At 31.8% G+C, this 18,687-nt stretch overlaps 1 long non-coding RNA gene and 1 pseudogene across 2 annotated transcripts; both read right to left on the reverse strand.

Moving 5' to 3' along the window:
* Positions 1-1,063: 1,063 nt before the first annotated feature.
* Positions 1,064-9,737, reverse strand: LOC148606645 (uncharacterized). Its single transcript, XR_015915301.1, has 3 exons — positions 9,701-9,737; positions 4,955-5,233; positions 1,064-1,998 (listed from the first exon to the last, which is right to left on the reverse strand). It is a non-coding gene; the product is annotated as an uncharacterized LOC148606645 (long non-coding RNA).
* A 1,568-nt stretch (positions 9,738-11,305) lies between these two features.
* On the reverse strand, positions 11,306-15,292 carry LOC148606646 (uncharacterized; annotated as a pseudogene). Its single transcript, XR_015915300.1, has 3 exons — positions 14,944-15,292; positions 13,317-13,388; positions 11,306-12,826 (listed from the first exon to the last, which is right to left on the reverse strand). The product of XR_015915300.1 is annotated as an uncharacterized LOC148606646 (transcript).
* Between the last annotated feature and the right edge of the window lie 3,395 nt (positions 15,293-18,687).

Genomic DNA, 18,687 nt, shown 5'->3' on the forward strand with positions numbered 1-18,687 from the left:
ATAAAATATGAAGAAAATCTATATAATAAATAGGATAATCAATTGGTAATTCACTCTTTCCAATTAATTATCCTATTATTATTCTTCATTTGTTGTTTGCATAAAAGTACTGATACATGACAGATGTTTATGGGTTGAATGACAAAATTAGATATATGTATGAATATTTAATTCAACGAACTATTCAAACAATAACTATGGTAAGTATTGTTCTCTTGAATTTGACTTCAGTTACACAATGCAAGCGTTTACAGGCAGATAGAATATGAAAGTGACTTTGGTTACATCATCACTCTAGAAGAATATGAGCAAATTGGTTCAAGAGTTAATACTAAAATGTAACTCAATCGTATGGAAAACCACATAGTAGATACAAAAATATATCACATGATGGAGTTCAATAGTGAGAAACATTTTCTTTATAATTCATTGTGTTATTCGTTTGTTGATTTATTTGTTTATTCTAACTTAACCATATAACCAAATTCAAATTAGTTGTATTTCCTGCAAAGTGCCCTGTGCACTTTTGCTAAACAGAGATTGTAACATGACTGAAGCAAATTATAATTATATTTGAACGTGTCTACAAAATACAGTTCTGCTTTGCTAGCAATCTTGATTAAAACTTATATAGACATCTAGATAAAAAGAAGAACTCCCGTGAATGAACTTTGTGTTGAATAATAATTTGTGAACAAATTTTCTGTCCAAGTATCGCTTGTCTGTATCCAAACATGGTCACTTGTTTACTTTACTGATGACCATGCGAGTAAACGATAAAATACCAACCGAACCAAGAGCGAAAACCATCTTTTCTTTCACGAAGTTTGCGATACGAAGTTCAGTCTGTCTGTTCTTACTACTTTGTGTTTGTACAGGCCAAGAAAAAAGGTAAACACTCGACGTAGGTGCAAGAGAGATATTATCACCCGAGTTGAAATGATTTCCTTTATTATAAAAAACGTTTCCGAACTGGTCAATTGAATTCTTGTTGTATGTTTTAGCAGCTTCCGCCATTTTACGTGAAAGTACAGGGGACTTAATTCCATTGTTTTATCTAAAATTAAAGAAAGATGAGTTGATGAGAACAGGTTTCAGACAATCAAGATGTCAGTAAAGGAACACAAACATTCAATAATCATTCACCTGCTGGACTTATTTCAATACTGTTAGAATCAATAATAATTTTCATAGATGTCAATATAAAGATTTATCGTACATTTGTAGGACTTAAATAATTGTGATGCCTTTACGGCATTCAACACTTGTAGGAATACACTCTTGATACCGAATACTGTCCTGAGGTGGAATGTTGACAGAAGAAAAATTATGACAGATTAGTTGAAATATGATAATAGCGTGAAACCAAAGATGTAATTTGTCTTTTGATTGAATCACGTTTTTCCTTATTGATCTGTACTTTGAAGAATGTTTTGAATTGCAACAATGTGTTTCCGCAACAAAAGGTTCTGCATATTTATATACATAAACCACTGTTACACTGTTACTATATAACCTGCTTGAATAATACATAGTTCTGTACAAAAAGTTGATCTCAACTAAATGTAGCTGATGTTCGAATTTCTGCGGTCGGTACATTGAAAATTTAAAGTTGAAATTTAAACACTTAAACATAAACATTTGTTTTTTTTTCTATTCGCAGTGGTGTATTGTTCAGTATTGATTTAGGGAGTGTATGTTTACAGAGGATATGGATATTTATAAATGATTTACTTTCCAATGATTAATAGATATTAATAAAAGAATCGTTAATATTTATCATTGACATATGAAAAATAATATTCCTTTTTTAAATATCCATAACTTATAATTCATTTATTAATATCTGTAATTGATTAACAAATATTTATAACTCATTTCGTAATATTCATATTATCAATGAATCATTCAAATCAATAAGAGAATTATATATTGTTATAACTTACTATAGATGTTAATGAAAAAGCCTTCTTGTCTTCTTTGGCTGCCAAAGTAACCCTTATTTATAATCGAATGTAAGAATCATTAAACATTGTAACTTCAAAATGAAGACACATATTAAAACCTAATATAATCGTCCTACGATTATCAACCAACCCCAACCCCGAAATTCTCACACAAAAAAAAAAAGAAAACATAAACAAAACAAAACAAAAACAAATAACAAAAGCAAAATAACCTCAAGAAGAATACATTGTAAAAACATAGAATAAAAGAAATGAAACAAACGGTTTGATAATTTGAACGAAAACTATGCCGACACTAAGCAATCCGGTACGTTGTAAAACAGTTGAAGATAATTGAATGTGACTTGGGCTGATATTTCTGCCACCAAAATTAAACATCGCATACTACTTTAAAAAGCTTCAATTTACTGTTATATTCTGTAGAAAAAACATCATGTTTATGGATAGCAAAACCATTCCTTGTTTTCGTAATTATGTTAAAACATGAATTAAGTTAGGATAGACACAGTAAGTCCATAGACCATATAGGGAGACTCTGGCCCATCCCACCCCACCTTTCACCCTTGATGCATGTATAGGACTATGATTATTGTCTCCTAAAATATGTCTACTTTCAATATTTAGATGTCTGCATTTGGCAATTACTGCAAAGTACAAAATTTCCAACAAAAAAAAAGTCAAGTGATTAGATTTAAGTATTTTAATTCTGACTGGTTGTTAACTTTTAGTCAGTCAGGAAAGCGTCAAAACATAGGATATTTCAATTCGGTACGAAACCTGATTATTGCTTACATCAAACCCTTTCTAACCATAAAACATATGAATCGTATTAAGTTTAAAAAAATGTATTAATGCATGTATTTGTTCATCACAAGTAATTACGTTTATCTATTATCGATTTTATATGGATTTATCAAATTTATTCATGACCGTCCCACATGCAAAAAAGTTCTGATTTTTTTTCCGTTACAAACCAAGTTCAGAATCCCGAAGATAAAAATAATATTTTGTCCTGAAATTTAGATTCCAAAGTCCTCGTTTTATTCCACTATGAAAAATAATCCGTTTAATTTTGTAATCTAAAATGCCCCTTTATCTGGGATTTAAATTGGCATAACGATAGTTGCTTTATATATATTGGATTTGAATTATTTCTGTACACCCTTATCCAGCACAAACTTTACAACGTATTTGTTATACATTTTTAACCAGAGGATTGTTATTCCGAAAATGACAGCATTTATGTTATTTTTTTCTGTTTGTTTTTTATATTTAGTATTTTATATATTTCATTATTTGTGGATTTTTGGTCAATTGTTTTGTTTATGCCAAAGAAAAATAAACATTCAGTTTACTGTACATTGAAAATCCCTCAAAGATGCTTTTATTATATAAATACATATATTGATTTCTAATTACTATCAAGAACCGCAAATCATTCATAGAAAAACATATATATTAACAATACTGTCATAATTTTGGTTTCGAATAAAACATTACATTGTTCTTTTAAATCCAAACAAATGATGATATTTGGGTCATAGAGGAGCAAAATTCCTCCATGCGGAATGCGTATTTTATTAGTTTAACTTCTGAAATAATAATTATTTATATATTTGGACATAATTTTGCAAGGTTAAAAAGCTATTTTTTGTATGTTCATGATAACAAAATGCAAACAAATTAGAATCACACAAACACACACACACACATATATAGGTATATTTAGGTATGCTGCAAGGAGTTACGTCTTAACATCGACAAAAGAGCCACATACTAAGGGAATTCAAATTTTCAACAGGATGTATACAAGAAGTATTCAAAACCAAAAATATCTAAATAGTTAGCTAAATTCAGCACCGATAAGTTCTACATTAGAATGTCAAAGGAGTAACATTATTGTAGCCCCGTGTTTATTACAAGGAAAGAAAACTCAATATTTAAAGGTTTTCGAGTTTTTTTAAATTTTGTGCTACGACAAATATAGGTAAATAATATTTGAGATATGTAAGGTTGTAAATTGTCATCTATATATACACATATTAATTCGAATCTATAAGATGTTAAATTTCAATTCATTGCTGATTGCAGTTCTTATTCCGTTAATAGAAAGGAACATTTAGAAATGGCAATTTTGTATACCTGAACGAAATATCTTAAATGCTAGCAACTGATTAAAATCAAATAATTTTGTACACTGCTTTTGTGGAAAGCTAAGAAGAAATAAATATGTAAGTGCTAGTATTGCACAACTCTATTATATACACATATTCATAGGCCCAAAAGAATTATAAGAACTAGAAATGTGTCGTCTCATGAAAATGGAAAGCTTTCTTTTCGGTAATGATTTTTAAGAAAACCTGTGACGAACAAAAATATTGAATTTTTAATACATAATAAGTTTATTTTTATTTAGTTAAATATGACATCATATTATTTCAAAGGCTTGTAAAAAAAGTAAAACAATCCTTAATTAAAAGCAATTATGTGAAGTTACATGACAATTTTATAATTTATAATGTTATGATACAATTAAATCTGTAAATAACATTACTTTTTTTGGTTTTGGTTTAGAGCCAAATTTTTCACTTCAACTGCCATTAGAAAATTGTTAAAAGAATGTCACTCTAAAAAGAAGCATCCAACGAAGAATATAATTAAAAAAGAAGCATTCGACAGGAATATCATTCTAAAAAAGAAGCAGTCTTCAAAGAATATCATTCTAAAAACGAAAATACGCATTCTACGATGAATAACATTCATAATAATTCTACGAAAAACCTGCTGTTGATACTAAAAATGTTACTTAACCTTACTTTTCCCAACAGTAAATGACTCGGTAATATTCCTTATTCGATTCTCCAATTTTTCTATTGTTGTTTCAAAGTTTGTTTCTTTGTGCATTTTACGTGTGGTATCTAGGCAATTGGTTATCAGTAAAGTTTTATCTTTACATGAAATTAAACCACCAATTTAGTTTAACTTACCTTGACTGACCAACATGTATCAAGTTGTAGAGGTGCACTTATGATACTGTTTCAATGACGGTGAGTCTTTTTCAACTTTGAAATTATATAACATAATTAAATCCAATGAAGAATCTCTCATTGACGGTAAATAACAACCCTTCCGTCATTTAACTAAATCTTGAACAATTATCTATCTTGGATCAGGAATTCTGCCCTCAGATACGGTTCATTTTGGTGATTGTTTTACCTTGCCGGAGAAAGTTGCAAGTAGACTGAGTGTTAGTTGCGGTCATTGCCCTAAATATTTGTAATATAAAAAACTCTATTATAAATATTCTATCTCATTTTGTTTGAAGTCATATACTATTGTACAACAGATCATACATGCTAACAAAAAATACAGTTGTAGTTTACCAAAAATGCCGAGCTGTTGGTTCATATTTCTCACATGCAACAATAGATTTGGAATTCCAAAAGAATAATCGATTAACATAGCATGTTGGCTGTTTATTATTTGTGATATTTTTTCTAATGTAAGTTCAAGGTCTGAAATGACTCAGTTGTCCTACATTGTCAATATGTGTTCCTTAAATCAACAGTTATGTCTGCATATTCACTGGTGCGATAAAGTGTTTCATTTGTTTCTGTGTTTTATATCATAGGACACTATACAGAACAATAATCAAACCCCACTAGAAAATGCATGACTTGGGAATAGGGTATGTAAGTCTCGTCCTGTGACCCCGTGATTTTTTGAGAATGGGTCCTAGTCTACCGTTCAAAAGCATGGAGAATTTTCATTTAAATAGTGTTAAGTTCAGTGTAAAAGGCAAAACATCGTTTTGTGTACAAACTTTCGATGAAAAATGACAAATATCGATTTCTGCATTATAAAGGTATTAAGAAAAAAAATAAAATAGAAGATTTTGCATCGTTATACAGCGTTTCAAGTACCCGGAAGTAAACAATAAAATTGCAGATCGGTCTCCGGTTTTCAATACGTTCTATGCCAGAAATTTTGGTAAAGAAATCGCAACTAGAATGAGACTTACATACCCTATATAAGACCCTCTAAGTAAGAGCAATGCTTCTATTTCAACAGGCCTCGTTATTAAATTTCTAAATTTGTTCTGTCTTGCATTCTTATCGATGTTAAATTTGCACACAACTTGATACTCTCACAAAACAGCCATGTGTTTGGAATCACAATTCGAGATTGCGAATATGTTTAAATCTCAAGGGTAAGATATAGGAAGATTATGCCATTGAATATTTTACAAGTACATTTCCCCCATTAAAACATTTGATAAAAACCTAAAACAGGGATTTGTAGAATTATTTTAGCCTTTGCTACGTACTATGACAATGAATGTACCCGGCATAGCTTATGTATCTGTTCCGTGAAATTCTTTTTTTTTAAATCCTATTTATAAACGTAAAATGCCTAAAACTATAAACATATCAATTAAAGCAAATAAATGTACATGTTATACATGTAAATATGCACTACATTTCAGATGTTCTAATCTTGGCAGAGCAGATATGATGCTTTAAAGTACAGATATCTGTAACAGATTTCAAAGCACTGGTTCATCTTATAGAATCATTGAAACCATCAAATGAGCGTTACTCGATTGGTTTGTTTTTGTTAAGTGTCAGGTTTTGTAATAATCAGGCGAAATGGACAAAAATAAGAAGCATACATGTCAAAAACCATCCAACCTGACAATATGAATTTTTAATCAAGGATTCTTTCCCTATTTCGAAAAAAAAATTAATTGATCTTTTCATCACTGGATTTGCTCAGAAACATTTCAGATGATATTTTAGACGGAGTTATCTCCACTTGAATTGTTCATTTATAATGCATTTCAATGAAATTATAACTCAATTTACCACAATAAATATGGAAAAGCATGGAACGTCTTTTTTCCCTGATTCTGATGGTGCAAATAGTCAGACTTAACTTTTAAAATGGTGTTTTTGTCTCACCATATTTCACCCCTCCATTCTTATAAAAATGACACTTAAATCTTTAAACAACATAAAATATATTATGATTATGCATCCATTAATAGCTGTACCAACTGTTTGAACAATTTGGTTTTCTCAAAATCCTTAACTACTTCATGCCGTTCTGTGATCAGTAATGGGTCAAGCATGATGTATTTACAATATTGACTGATTTGGCAACAATTCGTGTTAACATGTACTGAAGTTAGTCGCAACATGTTCAAGTGTATTTGTCAGAAACTGTCTGTCGGTGAAACATGGTAAGAAATAAGCTATAATTTGACAACGTTGAAAAAATAGAGACAAAATTGTGCACATCATGTAGGTGGAATGAGTCAGTTAATTGCAAATGAATATTTGCAACGGCAATTTACTATAAAAAAAAAACGGTCATTTTTTTTAAATGTCAAATTTCCAGAAGTTGCCGGTGACGCAGATATATATAAAAAGTAGTCATTTTGACTAGAGACTTTTTAAGTGTAAGTACGTGTCCGATCGATGGGTTTCAAACGTACATGTTTCATGTTTCCCATTTTTTTCTTAAAGACTGGTATTTCAAAACATATTTATCAAAATAATTATGGTGTTGCAAATACTTTAGCATGCCGTGAAGGTCTTGCTAATGTACAAACAAGCTGCACTTAAAAAAAAAAGTTCCATTAAAGTTTGAATAACAAAACACACATAAAAGAGATATTGCAATCATAATCTGAGTTGAAAAGGGTTTTCTTTGAAGCTACGAGCGGTCTGGATCCACACGCGTTCCCCTTCATTTACATGGCTGATGTAATTAGTATTTATGATTTAAAAAATCAATTTTTATTCCATTATATTCATATTATAATTCTTTTGACAAGATCAATAAATATAAAACTGCTTATTATGACATCGACTAAAGTGCTCATTTGATTCACAAACATTAAACGTACTAAACGATGCAATAGAAGGTACTCTTTCATCATTTAGTCATATGTAACATATTTTTACCTAGTAGAGTCAACAAAAAAGGCATGCTAAACAGTCTCTAGTACCATTACATGTATAATGAACAAATCACCTTCTGGTTAATATTATATGGCAAACAGAAGATATCCCAAACGACCACCAACAATTTAATATGCAAGTCATAAAACATTCAAAACCGAAGGTTAAAAAGCGTTCCTGTTGAAATGCTTAACAAATGTACTGTAACTAACATAAACTTCCGTGTATTTGTGGAAGAAAGAAAGGTTATATCCATGATATCTGCTAAATGCAGTGAGAACAATATCTTTATAAAACTACATGTAGTAAAATGATTTTTCACCCTAAAAGATGATTGACAAAACAAAATATAAAAACACACAAAATTTAATTGTTTTATATGCATTCATTCTGGTTGCTAAAGGGTATCTGATCCCAAAGAAGGAATATGGTTTAGCTAGATCCTTTAATCGCAGTTTCCGCTATATGGATGACGTATTATCTTTAAAGAATCCTAATTTCGGGGATTTGATACATGGCATCTATCCCAGTGAACTTGAGATAAAGGATACTACAGAAGCTATGAAGTCAGCCTCATATCTTGACCTACACTTAGAAATTGATGGTAAAGGAAAACTATTGACCAAACTTTACGACATACGTGACTTTTCATTCAGAATTCAGCGCCTGCCCAAACTACGCGGACTTTTTGTTTGCGCTAGAATTCTTTAAAATATGCTTCTGGAACAGGATTATGTTGCTACAAGATTGAAGTAATCACTACAGAAGTTTTTATGGTCGTCATCATAAACTCGTGGATCGTTACGGTGTATCCATCTGGGCCATGAAAACTGATTTGTTCAACGTGTCATAGTTTTCCATTCTTCTATCGTCTATCCCGAACTTGACTTTTTATGAGCAACTCCGCGAGTGTTTCTAGAAAAGCAGAGGGCGCTTACCATACCGATGCACCTGGTCCATGCTCCCAGTTTTTAGCGGAGTCCGAGTTGCTCATTTCCTTCTATTACTTTGTATGTATGATTTTAGTTACTTTATGTTCTTTGTTGTGTATGTCTGTTTTCCATGTCTGGTCCTTGTCCCTGGATTACATTCTTTTGATTACCGCTATAACCTTGGTTCCCTTGATTATTCTTTGATACTGACTTGACACTAAAAAGTAGAAAATTCCACAATACAACTCTTGATAGTCTGTCTATTATTTTATATGTAATTATGTTATCACGACACTTCCCATGTATCAGCACTATGTATGAAATAAGTTTAATGATTGTTAGTTGAAAACATCTACATGATTAAGGAAATAAATGAATGTATAGTTAAATTTAGTAGTGTATATCAATCCTGTCAATGATTTGCGTAATATTTCTCATATTAGAATTGATTTAACGTCAAAAGGATTATATTACTGTATAAAAAAACTTACTTTTTCAATGAGGTTGGAAACTAAATCCGTTACATTTTTCATACGCTTCTCAAAATATTCCTTGGATACAAACATGTTGTTGTCAAGGGTTGCATTTTGAACCGATTTCGATTGTACTTGAACCAGAGACACTGATACAATAATTAATCGTAGCAGTATTATAATTATCATCTCTGATTGTATTTACAACAAAATATAACAAAACAGTAAGGAAAATGTTCTAAACAATAATTTGGTTACAACAATAACAAGAACGCAAATCATACTGTTTTAAAACAAGACATGCTCCTACAAAAGTGTCAAAGTTTTGGACAGTAGGCAACAATTTGATAAATAGTACAAACCATTTGGATATAACGTAGGCTACCGATGTGCATTGTGATAAGGGAGTTACGTCACCGATCTTTCATTTGACAGCATATACCTTTCGACCTCTATTTTGATTTGGATCAATATGCTCTCAATATGAACAGATTTTGATTGTATTTGAACCAGGGCGATAAAGACAAAATTTAATCGTAGCAGCATTATAATAACTATTTCTGTTTGTATACACAATGTGCTAAACAATAATTTGGTTACAACAATAACAAGAACACGAATCAGAGTGTTCTTTAAACAAAACGATGTTAAGGTCTGTGAAAATAGACAACAATTTGATTTATTGTAGTACCATCTGTCTGGATGTCACATTGCTTATCACTGTACTTTGCGATCCAGAAAGTTACGTCATCGATTGTTAATTGACAGGTAAAAACATTGATATTATATATTATTTACCGCATAAGAAATTTCAGGTAAAGATGAATTTGCAAAGAATTCAGGTAAAGCAAATATCATTACAAGGAAATGGAACAATGATTTTTGATAAATGTTTGGTCATTACAATATATTCCATATTGTCGAAAATAAATAAAAGTTCGTATAAATGTAAACTATAGTGTCACGTTTTCTTTCAATCAGGTCAGGTTGAAACTATTTCACCACTAGAGACTTTTTTTAGAATTCCACCTTTAACCGTGGCAAAAATAACGAAAATTTCAGCGTAAATATTATGTCATGTGTAATTCGCTGAAAACTCATGAACTGTAGAAAACAGAGGTTGGAGATACCTCTGATGGTGATTGAAGTTTTGCCTGTCGTTTCTTTAATAATGAATTTTTAAAACAACTTGTATCCAAAATTCCACTGAGAAACCGAGCAGTTTCAATTTTTGTATCAATAACTTTTCCAAAAACGGTAGATAGACAATTAATAATTTGGTGCATGTTATTACAAATGTCCAGCATGATCAGAACTTCAGCAGAGAAAATGTTTTATGTTCAGAAGTACACATGAATTATTTTATATGAAAGAATGCACGCTTGCTGATGTGCTACTTGTGAGTACGATGTAATCGATATGTTATATCATATATTGTACAGTATATATTCACATATATTGAAGCAATAAATGTCGATAATATCTACAGAATATTGTGAAAATAACGGTTTTTTTATCAGAGAAGATCGATAGCTCTGATCTAATTATTTTTCGCCATTACTTCCGAGTATTGCCGACAGGACATTCACTTGGGTTAAACATACTTTAACCTTGGTAAAAAATAATTACACGGCTACACAGGTAAGCACGTGTCTTCTTTTTATTTCATATAATCTATTTCTTGATTAGTTTTCAAATAAATCATGACCATATTTAAGCCACATTATATCACAATAAGTAAATTTCAAAAGGAACCTTGCGTTATATTGTAAGTTTTTTCCTTTTCGACTTGAGTCCGTCGGTCTTCCTTGCCGTTGAATAACCACTTTCGCTTTGCAATCAGATTTATTGTTAAAGAAGCAACCCTTACAGCACATGCGCGAATTAAGGTCACCAGAAGTCACATGCATACAAATTTGTCTAGGTCGATTTTTTGTCTTGTAAGACAATAAATATATAGACACATATTTCATGTATTTAATGCAGTTTATTTGTGGATATCAAATGAAATTATACAGGAAAGATACAATTTAGTAGAAATTATTCAAAGTTAAGATATATTTAAACAGAAACAAAAATTTACAAAAATGACAGTTAGTGCAGCTTTAAAAAGAGTGAACTAAAACAACACGATGAACCCGGAGAGTACTCTAATCGTTCGATTTTTTTACCAATAGCACAGTGGAACATGTACTTTTTTCACTGTACTTATGTATAACTATGTTGTAAGACCAGCTGCAGACTGTCCTGTGGTGTGAGGGTTTCCTTGTCGTTCAATGAATGAAGACCAATAAGTGGCCATGGGCTGACATTTTCATCCAGGTGGGGATGTTGTCTCTGATATATTCACCACAACTATCTCGTTATATTTGTTTTCGGCTTTCTGATTCAGCCCATAAATACAAATAGAAGTAAAAAACCCGATATTCAGCTGTATAAATATAACGATAATTGGATAAGATGAATATGTAAAAGAGGCAACAATCATATCAGGATATACAGTGTCAGATCAAGACCACCCATAACTCTTCAATTAAGGACGAGGAAACCTTCACACCACAGGGTAGGTTGCATCTGGTCCAAAACAATAATATACACAGGTACAGCAAAATAGTTGCCCTTTTAGATTCCAGTAACATAAAAAGTAAACTGAAAGTGAAAGATATTTAAAGGTCAAATATTCCTGACTTTTGACGGGAAGAAACAACGCGGGAGAGTTTAAGTACTTTGGCGTGATCAAAACTCCCCCCTTTTTAACAAAAAATATTACCACTGTTGATAATATATTACACAATCAAACACACCTTAAATCAGTTCAAAAATGGCATTCGTTGCTTCTTAAAACAAAAATAAGAAACTAATTATAGGTTACACAAATGTACAAAGTTGTATCAATCAATTGACTTTCCAGCTCAGATTAGTTTAAACCAATACAAAATATGCTAAAAAATTTAAAAGCCACAATCAATGTAAAACAAAACGCTTCTAAGGATTTTAAACGGTATTTTGTATCAAATTTACGTAGAGCACACGACACACGGTATAAACTGATTGTTTGTATATGGTGGGCATGGCAAGCTTCCACAATTTGCTACAACTGGATATAATGTCCTTCCGTCATCGTTATGAGATCTCGTGCCCTCATAATATTCTGGATTGTCGGACATACAAATGTACTCCGAGGCATATTCCCCAGCCCATGCACCAATAAGGAATCCGCGATACTGTTTCAACCATCCACTTGGGCAAGATATTTTTGAGGGAAACATGAGGATCTCAGACACTCCTCTTACTGAGCAAACAGCGCATGGTGCGTCATCGTTGATAGCTACATTTTTGTAATTATACTGAAATTCACTTCCCCACAGTTTTGCAAAGTAGTTGCCATCAACGGACGATGGGAATCCCGAATTTGTCTGGGTCATGGGGGACACAAAGCGTATTGACACCGCTTCCCTTCTCATTCCAATGTTTTCCAGCCAAGATTCCTGTACAATGAATCAATGAGTTGGTGCTAGTCATATACCGTCAACGTATTTTTTTCGCGGTGTACTAATTTTCGCTGTTTTCGCGTTGGATAGAAATCAGTGAAAAATAGTACCCGGCAAATTGGTTTCCAACACTGTATAACGCGAACCTTTTTGGGAACTGCGAAAACTGATAGCTGCGAAAATGTTTACTTGACAGATTCCGAAAAAATTAGCAACCACGAAAATTAATACGTTAACAGGTTTTGTATCACTGAATCTGATGCAAAATAGCATTAAAAATTGCTTTAATATGGTATAGGAGTACAAATATATATTAAACGAAACTTACTGAATCATTATTTAAAGACGTATCATACCATTTATCTTCAATTTAATCAAACTTACAAATAGATCCATCCTTTGTATTGATGGCATTCTTGCAACGGCGGTGGGTTTATTACATAGTCATTTTGATATCATGTACAGAGGGGAAAGTCTGCTTATTTACCTGAATACAGCGTATGTGTGCCATTAACTGTAGGGCAGGTCTTTTGTCCCCAGACATTATAAACACGCGTAGCTAAAAAGAGATTAAATCAGTGCAATTGTGTATAAGGACAAAACGTGACATTTTTTATCGATCTTAATTTAAGTATCATTGACTGTTATGTAAAACTGTTGTCTTTGATTTTGGAAATTCCGATTCAGTGTTGGCTTTTTTATTCAAATGTTAATTAATTTTAAAATGGGTATAGCGTTGAAGATAAAGCCTGAAGTTTTGAGCTTGTATTGTACGTTTTGTCTGTATTTTAATCATAAATGCGCATGGGGATTAAAATTCACTGCTCGTATTATATGAATATTCCATTGCCGATGCTGCGAAAGGAAGTATCGTATACCGTCTCATATTAGCTGATAAATAAAAGGTTTTTTTATGCATTGTACCAACATAACTAGTACTAAATTGAACAGACTTTGTTTTCTGTTAGACCAACACCATGAACTTTATTTTCTTTGGACAAGCTCAACGTAGCATTTGCCCACAAAAAAATAAAAAAAACCATTGACAACAAAACGTTTTTAATATATCAGTACGGAAACATGAGACCAAGTTCTCTGCTCAGAGTATGGTCTTATATAAAGAACATGGTCAAAGAGAGAGAGAGACATGCATGTATCTGAATAAGTGTCAACCGCTTGTGCTTAGATCCAGAAAAAACTACTACAACATGGAGTGCCTCATCAACAACTACAACCCCCCCCCCCCATCACCAATTCGTCTTCGACCTGCGCTCGCTGTTTGTCTCATTGACGTGAGTCATAAGTTGACAGTTAGATCCACAAAATAATTTCCAAATATGAGGGGTTTGTTTTTTGGGAGAATCCCCAACCCAGGATCAAGTTCAACCATTAGGAGGTGAACGTTATGTTATCTAAATGATTTGACAATTCATCGTCATAGCATGTCCTGACAACACCAATACACCGATTTCCCATCAAACTGAGTACTGGTTCGTAAGACATTGAACACATCGACGTTGAGATCAGATGAAAAGTGCAGCTCAAAAAGCGTAAATTAAAAATCACCATCGATGCCAACGCTCAAAGGCAAAACCTACCCAGACCAAGCCTATTAAGTGTATGTCAACGTTGCTACCAACGTACGCATCGTAGTTACAGCTTTATAACTTTAACAGCACCATATAGAGCTACCCTTAAGTTTATAAGCTCATTGTAAACATTATTTGAATCAACAACATTCTGGTGAACGTCCACGCCATTAGTGATAGGTACGCGAATGGAACCCAAGTGTTTGTTCTAGAGAAAAGTGAGACCTCGTGAAATAGTTCTACCATTAGCAGAAAATAAACTTAAAATATTCGACTAAACAACCAATTAAATCCTATTAAACATATAAAAAGTTGGGAAATGACCGACTCAAATATCGTTGAAAATTAACTCCTCACTGATAACTCGACCTAGTGAACATACTTTTATTTTTTAGAAAAACACCTATAGAAAAACTGGTTACAGTCTTCTTAGTCTGCTTTAGTATTTCATAAACATTTCGTGTAAAATTTATGATCATATATATATATATATATAGTGATAATGAACAAAACTTAGACTCATACAAACTGAGGTGCCCATGTTTGTCTTCAAATAGCTGTTTTCTTTCTCAATTGCAGACATCCTTGTCTTCAAAGCCATGTTTTCGTTCTCCGTTTGAGTGTTCCGGGCTTGTAAACTTGTTATTTCGTTCTCAATTTGCACGAACCTACTCCTTAAGTTTTGCAATTCCTGTTCTAAAAGTTGCGTCTCGGTTCCTGTGTTTCCTTTGTCCAAAAGCAGCCGTTTTTCTATTGTTTTTTCGCTAAAATACAGTTGAAAAATTTGAAACAGCACAATAAGTTTAAATTTCATCCTGACACGAACTCGTTTATAATATAGAGAAATGATAAGACAGTTGTACACTTATGTCGTTCCATAAAATGACTTTACAACTTAATAACAGATAAATGACGAAATAAACCACCAAACTCGTGGTATTTACAAAAACTGGCAGCTGGCCTAATGTATACATCATTTATTCTCAAAAATACATGCATACATATATAAATATTTTTACATTTATGTAAATTATAACGGTAAAAGAAACCATCAACAAAGAATTTTACTGTTATATTGGTCATTCTTACAAATTGCTTTGTTGAAAGTTACGATTCTACATATTTTACTTCCCGGAACAAAACGACGAGAATTGCTGTACTGCGCAACAGATGATCATTATACTAAATTTTCTCCTTTACAACATAATTGTCTCTTTTGGAGGGATACATGGTAAGAAATAAGCTATAAGTATTCACAATGTTGAAAAACGTAGAGACAAATTTGTCCACATCACGTAGATGTAATGAGTCAGTAAATTGACAACGAACATTTCAGGGGCAGTTTACTATATATATATAAAAAAACCTCATTTTTTGAACATCTCAAATTTCCAGAAGTTCCCGTTGACGCAGGTATAAAAAGTGATCATTTTAAATAGAGAATGTTTTAATAGTTGAATGTACAAAAGGGCTGCACTTAATAAAGTTCTGTTATGAATAAAAGAACGCATATAAAAGAGCTATTGCAATCATAACCCGAGTCAAAAAAGGTTTTCTTTGAAACTACGAGCTGTCTGGATCCAAATGTTTTTTTCTTTGTTTTACATGGCTTATGTAATTTGTATTTATGATTTTCATTTTTTAAATAACAATTTATATTCCAGTTTTATTCATATTATGATTCAATTGGCAATATCAATAAATATGAAATTTAAAGCTGCTTATTATGACATCGATTGAAGTGCTGATTTGATTCACAAAATATCCGAATTTTGATACATTAAACGATTTAAACGACACTAGAGGCTACTCTTTCATCCTATAGTCATATATTTTTCACTAGCAAGGTCAACAAAAAGATCATGCCAAAGAGTAGGGTATACCAATAAATGTATGATGAACAAATCACCTTCTGGTTGACATTCTGAGGCAAGGAACCAATTAATCATCAACATTTTAAAAAGTAAGTTATATAGCATTAAAAAACTGTACGGGAAAGTTGATTGATTTGTCTCAAGCAGCTGAGATAAAATGATTATGATCTTTGTGATTGTCCGCTCTTTATACCTGGTCTACAGTTGACCGAATAAGACGTTAAAAATATGAAGTCATGTATTTAAAAGTACTTGGTAAAACAGTATAAATAAAGTAGTTATTAAGATGGTTTGCAAATGTTTGAAGACAGAGCAAAGATTAATCATAACCTAAACTACTTACACAATGGAAATACTAATAAAAAGTGGTTGTCATAATTTTACGGTCCGTTATATCCTTTAAAACATTAACAAAACCAATAGAATTTTCTTTAAATATATGAATAATCTATAAAAAAGGTTGTTTTTTTTCTCAATGGATATTGCTGAAATTATTTATCCACTCGATAATTTGAATTAGGATTTTCATCATTTAACCGTGATGAGAAATTGGAGAAAAAACATTAAGCTAAAGTAGAATCGAGTGTGGAAAACACTTCAAGGGTCATTAAATCAACTTTTTGTCGTCGATGTCAATGCATTCTACTTAATCAATTAGCTTGAAGGATTTAGCTTGAAGGATTTAGCTTGAAGGATTTAGCTTGCTGCACCAAAATCTCCGTTATAATTAAATCACACACCTAGATGAGAATATGAATCTACAATATCTATGTCATTATCATACAATTTAAAAGTGGCTCGTGGATTGTGCTTCCTCTTGCTAAAAATAACAATTTTGTATTTTTTTTTCGTGTTGACCTTTAACTTCCAAACAATATTCTTCAAATTTTTCTAATGCATTTCTCATATCTTCTACTGATTCACACATAATAACAGTATTGTCAGCATACAAAATGATAAATAGTTTAATTAACATTCCCAAATGATCTACACACATATTAGATATACTTTCTAAACAACGTCATTTTCTGTGAAAAGGGATTGTAAATCGTTGAGGTAAAGAGAAAATAGGAAAGATGATAAATTTTCCCACTGTTTCACGCCAATATCACAGCCAAAAAAGTCCGAACAATCATCCCCTTTCCTCAAACAAGATTTGATATTTTGATACATATTATAAATGACCTTCAATATCTTTCCCTGTATGTTCGATCTATGCATCTTTTGCCATAGATCTATCCTCCATACTGTGTCAAAGGCGCTATTAAAGTCCACAAAAGTACAGTATAACTTTTCTCAAGTGAAAAATAAATAGATAAAAGAGAGTGTAAAATGGTTGAAAACCCTTTCTTAAATCCTGCTTGTGCATTGGTTATATTATCAAATTCTTTTGAAAAAGTGTTTAATCTGTTATTCAATTTTGCTGAAAATAATTTACTCAAACATGGATTCAATGTAACACCTCTATAACATGACGGATCAGATGTAGACCTCTTGTTCTTAAAAATAGAAATATTGATACCTTCACCTCAACTCTCCGGTATCACCCCTGAATCTAAAACCAAATTAAATAAAGAAACATAAATGGGCATCATATCGTCAATGGAATATTTAATAGTCATTTAGCACTTCATCTGTTCCATTAGACTTCCCATTCTTCAAACATTTTACCACTTTTTGAATTTCAATTTCAGTAATCGGAGAGTTGAGTATCTCATCCATGTCTGGAGTTATATCATTTACATTAGTATCAACATCAACAGTCTCGTCATCATGCACATTTTGATTTAATTTCTTAAGTAGCTGTCTTTGAAAGATTCATGCAAAATCTGAAAACTGTGATACACCCCAAAAAAGGCTACATATTTTTATTTTTGTAATCAAGTTGTTTTATGGGTCTATATTATGAAATGAGTAATTATTCATTCAAATCTGCCTGCTCCTAGGAGATAATCAACATTGAAAATCCAATAGATTCTATTGTATTTGAGTGTCATTCACAGAGTTATCTCCCTTAATTTAAAATTATACAGTGCATTCTATACAATTTTTATCTCCTATGAGCACAGGTTATATGAAAAACCAAATGTTATTTTTTGATTACTAAAGCATTTTAAACAAAATATCAAAAAAAAAAAAAAAATATGTTGGCTTTCCAGCCATGTATCACAGTTTGCATGATTCTTAGCTGGAGTGCTATTTAAAATGTTCAGTCAACACCTTTAAATCAATCTCGTCAGGTTGTATGTTTTCAGACAATTGTTAAGTATCTTCCAAAATTCTTTACTGTTTGATTTTGCAGTTTTCCGAATGGTTGTCTCAAATTTCAATTGAAAATCATTATATGCCTTGCTTGTGACCTTTTTATACAATGTATTGCACCGAATCGTACTCA

This window comes from Perna viridis, chromosome 9, assembly GCF_037379345.1.
Source record: "Perna viridis isolate PV_CMFRI_1.1 ecotype Kerala chromosome 9, ASM3737934v1, whole genome shotgun sequence".
NCBI lineage: Eukaryota > Metazoa > Mollusca > Bivalvia > Mytilida > Mytilidae > Perna > Perna viridis.